At 47.0% G+C, this 8456-nt stretch overlaps 1 long non-coding RNA gene across 1 annotated transcript; it reads left to right on the top strand.

Annotated features, from left to right (window-relative positions):
* The first annotated feature begins 668 nt into the window (after positions 1 to 668).
* On the top strand, positions 669 to 3345 carry LOC122366770. Its single transcript, XR_006253943.1, has 3 exons — positions 669 to 973; positions 1422 to 1522; positions 2403 to 3345. It is a non-coding gene; the product is annotated as an uncharacterized LOC122366770 (long non-coding RNA).
* Positions 3346 to 8456: the final 5111 nt, after the last annotated feature.

Genomic DNA, 8456 nt, shown 5'->3' with positions numbered 1-8456 from the left:
AAGCAGGCCAGCAGGCCAGTAATTACCTACCGGCTACCCTGCTTACGAAAAATAACTTTTTGTTACAGTACAGAGGTGATGATGAATGTAACGTTACACTTACATTGATGATGATGGTTTGGTGCTATGGGGCTTGTTACAAAGAAATAATTACAAATAAATTAGTTACAGTAATACCAGTATCAGCAATATTTTGATGATCTTAGGTTCTGCAAAATCTTTCGCAGTTTCCCTCAAGTTTGAATATTTGCATTCTATGAATTGATTAAAATCATTAGGTGTCACTAGTCCCAGCCACGTCTAACAAATTAGTGCCGTATTCTTTCGAACCAACTGAGCTGTATTTCAATTTGGCGCACCCTAGACAGTTCTTTGACGGCGCTGTTCGGCGGCCGGCTAGCGCGCTAGCCCACGCTCGCATGTGCTCGTTGCCCTGGCAACGGGACATTGACCAATGAGAAGCGTGCTTCGGGTGGACTTGTTTATGAAAATCCTAAGTGACGTTTCACTTTACACGCTTCTCATTGGTCAATAAACCGTTGCCGTGGCAACGAGCATGCATGCGAGCGCGGGGCTACCGCACCAGCCGGCCGCCGAACAGCGTTCGAGCACATGGCGTTTCAGTGCGACTGTAATCCAAAGCGCTTGCCCTTGTTAAGTTATTTTGCAAATTGGCACCTCTCTACAATTATATGTTAGATATGCATGGGTTTTCCTATTTTGCCATCGATAAAGTGGCTACCGGTCTCACTTCATGAGCAGGGTGTAGGGGTCACCTCCTCGCGAGGCGAAAAACGAAAGTTGAGGCCACTCCAAAAAACATGGAGCCCAAAGTAAAGTAGATGTGAAGAAAAATTAAGAGTAGTGACAGTGTATAGGGCCTTAGAGGTGACCTTTAGGGGCTGCCAATGAGAACTGTGACTTGTGCAGTGAGACTGCATCGCGTGGCCATGGCACATCCAACACTGAATAGGTGCGTCTCGCCTCAATCTGCCATGCGTCTTGCAGCGACGCAACTGGAACATGCTCCATCACTGCTGGAATTGCGATTGAAGTGTCGGTACTAAAAAACAATAATTGTTTTTGTTCCACTGCACTAAGTGGATATTGCCATGGTACCCAAATGGTGGAATCTGAAGCAGGGCTCCTGGGGCGATTTAATCAAGGATCTTGAAATTCGCTCAACGTTATCACTTGACAATAAGCCAGTTGAAGGCATGAAGAGTGGGAGAATAGGTATCCCAATAATCATGTGACTAAAATGCCCTCCAGCGCCCTGTTTTCAGATTCCAACCTGTAAATGCACTGCAAAGCCCTGTGCTCCATAGGGCATTTTTGTTTTGTTGATGTTTGTGATACCTAATGAAACATTAAATTGTTTGCTTTGAAATCCTGATTGCTGAGTTTTTCTTTGTTTGCAGGTTTTGGAGACAAGATTAATATCATTACTGGCCTTTTGAAGACTGACTGACAGAGTGAACAGGTATCAATTCAGGAGGATGTCTGATGAAACACTCATTCGGTGAGTCAGCGGGGGAAGCTTCAGTACAATCTTCCTTTTATAGAAGCCCTTTGGTTTTGGAAGAATAATATCTACAATTGGTAGTGTAAACTGGGGTGAATAGGGACATTTTTTGAGTGTTTCACCTTTTATCCATTTTTTATTTTGCTGAACATTTGCTTGTACCAGTATAGTATATATATGACTAGATAAGTGAAACTTTTTTAAATATAAAGGTACTGTATTATAGAAAGCCTTCGCAAACGCGTTTCGATTATATCATCTTCAGTGCTAGCTTCCCATAATACAAAAAGAAAATGGTACAAAAGTTCACAACACATCGCAAATACACACGCTGCAATTTTTTCTCACAATATCACGGGTAGAATGTTTTTATATACTTCTGGAATGCAAGACCGCAAAACGCCCCTCCTAAGGTGTAAAAGCCCCCCTTATGGTTCGTACATGGCACACTTTGAATTAATGCCGACTCAAGAATTTTTCTGTGCGATCTCTTCAGACCTGATTTCACCGCACTGGCTTTATCCCACTTAGGTAGGTGACCCTCTGTTTCGGCATGTAACGTAATTGAGTTAGACAATTACGTAATTAGACAATAACGTAATTGAGTTAGACGTTTTTGTATTATGGGAAGCTAGCACTGAAGATGATATAATCGAAACGCGTTTGCGAAGGCTTTCTATAATACAGTACCTTTATATTTAAAAAAGTTTCACTTATCTAGTCATAATTGTCACAATGAACGTTCAACAATAGTATATATAGTTGATTGAGGTTGTGTGGATCCAGCATGCACAGTACCATTAGTGTTTGTTCTTGTATCTGGTTGATGGAGATGTTGTCTGGCATGAGTCTGGCCGCTTTGCTGCACTCCTCCCAGCGAATGAGGAAGTACTCCCAGTCGGTGCTGCTGCTGCCTGGAGCTATCGTGGGCCTCTGAAGCTTGTGTGGCACTGCTGGCCTAGGGGCCGCTTGGTGTGTGCTGCTGTGGCTTGTCAGAAGCGCGGCAACGATGACCGGGTCATAGTCGGGCGTCACGTATGGACATCCATCAATTGGACATGCCACGGATGGCATCTTGTGAACTGTGAGTTGTGGACACCAACATAAATGAGGGGGCACTCTTTGTTATTGTATTTCTCCAACACAAACACAATGTTGGTGTCCACAATCTGGAACAAAACAGAAAGTTGTTAAGTGAGCTGCACAGGGCAACAGAACACCATCCACAAACACCAGAGACACTATCTTCTAGCCACACTGACTGGCGCACAGTCCAACTTACAACCTACTTGATACCCTTTGTATGCTTATCTGCTATTGTTATGCTCTTGGTGTCGCCATGTTGACTGTGAGATATTTAGTAAGTTGTGACCAAAGAGGCATTCGTAGGTGACGTTTATTCAGTGCAACGAATGCCCTCGCATAAATGGATCTGGAAGGGAGACAAGAATTAGGCATGGTAACCCTTCAGACACGGTGGACACATCCCTACATCCCCCCAGTTTGAGAGAACAAGCGAAAAAACTCAATGATCACACTGATAGGCCTCCAGGTATCGAGGCGGGCGTCGGGGTCGATGGCTCCTACGGGGAGGTGGCGATGACTTGTTCGAAGACTCAGGATCGCAAGACGGGCTCCGTGGTGCGGCCCCAGCCTCGTAGCCGGCGGCGGGGGCCGCGACGGCCTCGGGGTGTGTGGGCTCGCTGATGGCGGACCAGTGTTCTAAAATTGGATTTTGGTTGGGTGTGACGATGATGATCAAAAAATCTAGGATGAAAAAAAACAAGTGAAAACCTATATCACTTTCGCAATAAAGGCGTAACGCTACGCTGGCTGATAATAAAAGAACATACCATTCCTGACCACCAAAACTAACCGAAAAAGACGATGCAAATAGGTAAGGGTGATATACGGCAGAATTATAACTTTAGCATCTGATCGCCAAGTGTTTCGAAATCCGTCCCATTTTATCCCAACCTTTGTGTTTGATTGAGACTAATGAAGTTAAGAATCACCCTTGTCTCTTATACAGCTAAGAATGAATACCTACTTCAACCAGTGAGATTTCATTTTCCTCACAAGTCAAAATGCATTGTCACAATTGAATGACTGTCCAGTGGCCATCCTTCTCCTAGCCTTAAATCAATGCCTTCCTTTCCGTTTCAGATGCAGACAGCAGATATTACCGTCAGCATCTGCTAAGTTCCTACTCATGCTTACTGGCACGGATCCAGGACGGTCCTTCTGCCTGTATATTTCTCCTAAAGAAAATCATCCGCGGACCTCCATCCTCGCGACGCCAGTCGCCATCATGCGAGCGAACTAGGTCTTTAAGAAGCAGAAGATGCAATGATTCTGTTGAAATCTGTTGTCATATCTTAAGGAGGGTGGGGGAGGGGCGGGTGAGGGAGCTCTCTCTATATGCGGGCTTTGGTACTAGTGCCATGTGGAGAAGTTTTCTTTCTTTTTTAAGCAAAGGAAGTGGGAAGGAACCTGTCTTTGCCGTTGCAAAGGGTATCATTCTGTCGTCCTGTATTATTGATTTAGTGCAGTTGACTCAGACTGTGTAATGCGTGAGGCGTGGTCATCACTGTGACACTGTCAGACATTAAATTTTAGGTAATCATGATACCCTGATGGGCAGTTTGTTGACGTAACTGATCGCTATGAAACCGGACACCGTATAACTCATGTGTTCTGGCCTCTGGGACGTTTTGCGCCTACAATATGGCAGCACCGCTTCCAAGATTACTGTATATTTGAGATAATATGCGGCAATATAAGTATGTAGTTTTCACTTTTCGTTCGCATCTGATCTGGTAATATTCGTACAGTGTACGCAGTATAGCTTTGAGCTTTCCATTTTCAACAGATATGACAATGGCCGGATTATACTGGAAATGGTGCCTTTGCTCTGGGCACACGGAACGGGACGCAGTATTAAGTATGCAATTGCAGTCGCACTATGCAGCATGACATACGCCGGAAATCTCCCGGCCCGAACGCCGGAACGGCCAGCGATAGTCGGTACTCATTACGCATAGTGAAAATGGAAACGGTATCAGCGCAACTCTTCGAAAGGAACGGTGCACTACTCGTACATGAGACTAGACAAAGGGTCACTGATTAGGGCACCCCAAACGGAACGATGTGCACTGCGCAGCATAATACGCAATATCGCAATAAAAAGCGTGCAACTAACCAGTAACCAGGGCATCCATATAGGAACGGAACGGGATGCAAAAAAAAAAAAATGATAAAAGGATGCCACCGACCTCATGGCCGGCCACCGAAACGGAGCGGTAGCTTCGTATCATGTCACGTGATAAGTGCTGAGTGAGAGCGTCAATGATCAGTGATCAGTGATCAGAGTACCCGCAACAGAACGGAGGGCATCAGTGATCACTGATCAGAGCAACTGCAACGGAACGGAGGATCGCTGATCAGGACACCCAAAGCAGAAGGGAAAGCGAGAGCACAACTGACCAGAACACCCGAAACCAAAACGGAACGGGAGTGAACGGAACGCATTAGCAGCTCGCCGAATCGCGATTCCGGCCAAACATGGCCTCAAGAAATAGGTCACAGGTCAAAGGTCATTTGGGTCAGGAATATGAGATTTTCAGAGTAGGTGTCAAATTAATTGACTCGAGAGTCCTGAAAGTTTCGTCGCGATCGGCCGCTTTTTACGCGAGTTATTCTCGAAAAAACGAGGGGGTGGTTCGTTCGACCCCCCCCCTATACGGGCGAAGGATAATTTATTAAAAAGCTAGGGCCTTCTTAATCCCATCTACCAGCTTCAGAACATGTATTGGGCAGATCTGGGAATACCGTATCTTAAATTTATCCCTAGAGGTGTGCCAAGGTATCCTTTCATTCATCTTGGCTTTCCCTCGGCCGAACGCTTCGTGTTTAAAAACCTTTAGAAACAAATTGAAATGAATAATTGGCGGTAAGATAATTGCAAAGGCATGAGAAATTAACGTAAAATACATCATTACCGGTCTTATAACCTCATTTCGCGTATGAAACCTGCCAGAGTCCACAGAGTTTCATATTCATCCCTAGGGTGTGCCAGGGTGGCGTGTCAGTCATCTCGAACCCCTGCCCGACCCGACGCCTCGAGTTTTAAAGACATCTAAAAACTAATAACGTAAATAGTTTGTGGTGAAATTGATATAATGTGATCAGAAAAGAACGCAGAATAAATTAGTATCGGTCTCAAAACATTATTTTGCCTATGAAACCAGCCAGAGCCCGCGGAGTTTTAAATTCATCCCTAGGGTGTGCCCAGGGTGGCTTTTCTCATCTTGGACCTCTACCAGGCGCGACGCCTCGAGCTTTAAAGTCCTCTAGAAGCCATTGACGGACATAATTTGTGGCGAAATTAATGCGATAGGATCAGAAATAAACGCAGAATATATTGGCATCGGTCTCAAAACATTATTTTACCTATGAAACCAGCCAGAGCCCGCGGAGTTTTAAATTCATCCCTAGGGTGTGCGCAGGGTGGCTTTTCTCATCTTGGACCTCTGCCAGGCCCGACGCATCGAGCTTTAAAGTCCTCTAGAAGCCATTGACGGACATAATTTGTGGTGAAATTGATACAATAGGATCAGAAATGAATGTAGAATAAGTTGGTACCTGTCTCATACCCCTACTTTGTATATGAAAGAAGTTAGAGCAAAGCAAGTTTTAAATTCATCCCTAGGGTGTGCCAGGGTGTGCCCAGCTGACTGCGGGTCCAAAGATGAAAATTTTGTAGGCGTATCCTGCGCAACTTAGTCAAAAGCGAAATGCAGAGGTAGTGTTTAATTTGCGCAAGCAGCGGCTCATCCGTTTTGCGTTGGCAGCAAACCACTAATCATAGTCGTTATGAATATCCAAAAGCATTTATTCAGAACACAAGCCTGGTTTTTACAAACAGTTGAGGTGATCAAGGTCATTCAACGCATATTTGTTATTAACAGCTGGAAGTGTGCAAGGTTATTTTCTTTCGTTGTCAGTCAGGGTGAGTTGTTGGGTTTGTGCCTTGATTTCGATTTTTTTCATGGAAATTATGTATTATGTAGCAAACCTATAAGTTCTATTCTAACTGTCTATATGGCGCTGCTAGGTATATCTGGTAATCTGGCTGTTAATTGTTGAGCATGAGTTGAGCATTTTTCAAAGATGAAAGAATTCCAATTTACCTGGTTTTGGGGATGAAAATATTTTACCCATTAGGTGTGATTTTCCACCCAAAATTCCCAAAAATGGAACACTGTGGCGGACCCAGGCGGCGACTTGCTGGCTGGAGTGGCAGCCGGAGGTGGGCCTGGCGCCGACGGAAGCCATCCTGTTTTCCGTCCTGTTATGTAATTCTTTAAAAGTCGTAGGTATCAGCTTGCCGTTTTACAGCAGCTAGGACCAATAAACTATAGGTACACTCGGGGGCAGATTGATGTTCCACCACTCCCTACCCATCGGGCTCCCATGGCTCAGCGCTGGCTGCTGTCAGTGGCAGCACTGGCAGCACTGGCACTGGCAGGCAGTGCTGAGCAGCGCTGAGGGCAGGCAACACTGGCAGCAGCCAGTGCTGAGTCATGGGAGCCCGATGGGTAGGGAGTGGTGGAACATCAATCTGCATCCGAGTGTACCACTTGGCTTTCAGCTCCTGAACCATGATCTTCAGTTCCTGAGATGGCGTAATTTTCTGATTGATGTCAGCTGAAATGTAGAACATTTCATCAGTTTCTTTTGGCCATTTCCAGTTCAGACCACTCTGACCATTGGCTTGATTTTACAGCCATGTTCCTGGGTTGACGTACCTATGCTCAAACACATAGCAGCATTTCAGGAGATGTTACTAGGTACATGGTAATGATGGAGCTCATAGCAACGACCGCGGACCGTGGAGGGCGTGTATTCTCCTACTGTCGGGAACATGACTATTTTCCCTCTGTAATAACACGAAATGTGGGTTCCTACTAAACTACGTTGTTGCTAAACGAGGCTCATGTCTAGGACACGCCTGCAACTCTAATGACAGTGTGTGCCGCACCGTCTGCCACCCAGTGCAGTGCACAACAATCGATCGGTTACAGCCGAGCGGCGTTGCTGCAGCTGCAGCATGGCGGCGGCAGCTCGCAGGGGACCAGCGGCTCTGTCCGGCGGCGCATGGCGAACCGTCTGTATTGGAGCTGCAGCGATGGCGTGACGCTGACCTGTACTGAGCAGACCGAGCTGGACTTGTACCGAGCAGGCCGAGCTGCGGCGGTGGCGCGTCAGCTTTCAGCGGCTCTGTCAGCGGCGTCGCATGACGGACCGTCGTTCCTCTTGTCTCTCACGAGCGTCGGACGGTCACTGGTCAGCATCGAGAGCCGAGAGGTGGCGCTAGTAGCGCCACAGTGGTGCGCTTTGGCCGCGCTCACGCGGAACCTTCCGCGCATCATCCGTGATGAATCACAATCAAGTCATCGCAATGTTCTTGTATTCTCTGGCCAAGTCAAGCTCCGCCACGCGGCCAAGACGACACACACTCCGCGGCAGCTCCCTGAAAACCCCATAGAGGGCGCCGCCATCTATCAACTACGGTTAGTCGCATACACATCAACTCCTCCCCCAGTTCTTAACTAACACATACATACACCGCTACACCTGACCCTATAGGTCGAGCCGCTCCGGCGGTCGAGACACGCGGCTCGATCGGCGTAGCTGAGGAGCTGGGGAGCTGGGCGGAACAGCGACCTCAACAGGCGGCTCCGTCAGTACCACAGCCGACGGCACATCAGCAGTTGCGCGCGGCACATCGGCAGTTGCGCGCGACACATCAGAGGAACGTGATGCCTCCTTGACACCGCGATTCTGCAGATCGGACGGATCCGAAAACGCAGACGGCGACAGCGTCACACTTGGCGGAGTCGGACATTCTCCTACACTCGCAAATCTC

Source organism: Amphibalanus amphitrite, unplaced genomic scaffold (genome assembly GCF_019059575.1).
Source record: "Amphibalanus amphitrite isolate SeventyFive unplaced genomic scaffold, NRLGWU_Aamphi_draft 000829F_arrow, whole genome shotgun sequence".
NCBI classification, from domain to species: domain Eukaryota; kingdom Metazoa; phylum Arthropoda; class Thecostraca; order Balanomorpha; family Balanidae; genus Amphibalanus; species Amphibalanus amphitrite.
The sequence above is the reverse complement of the archived record's forward strand: the minus strand, read 5'-3'. Positions and strand labels throughout refer to the sequence as shown.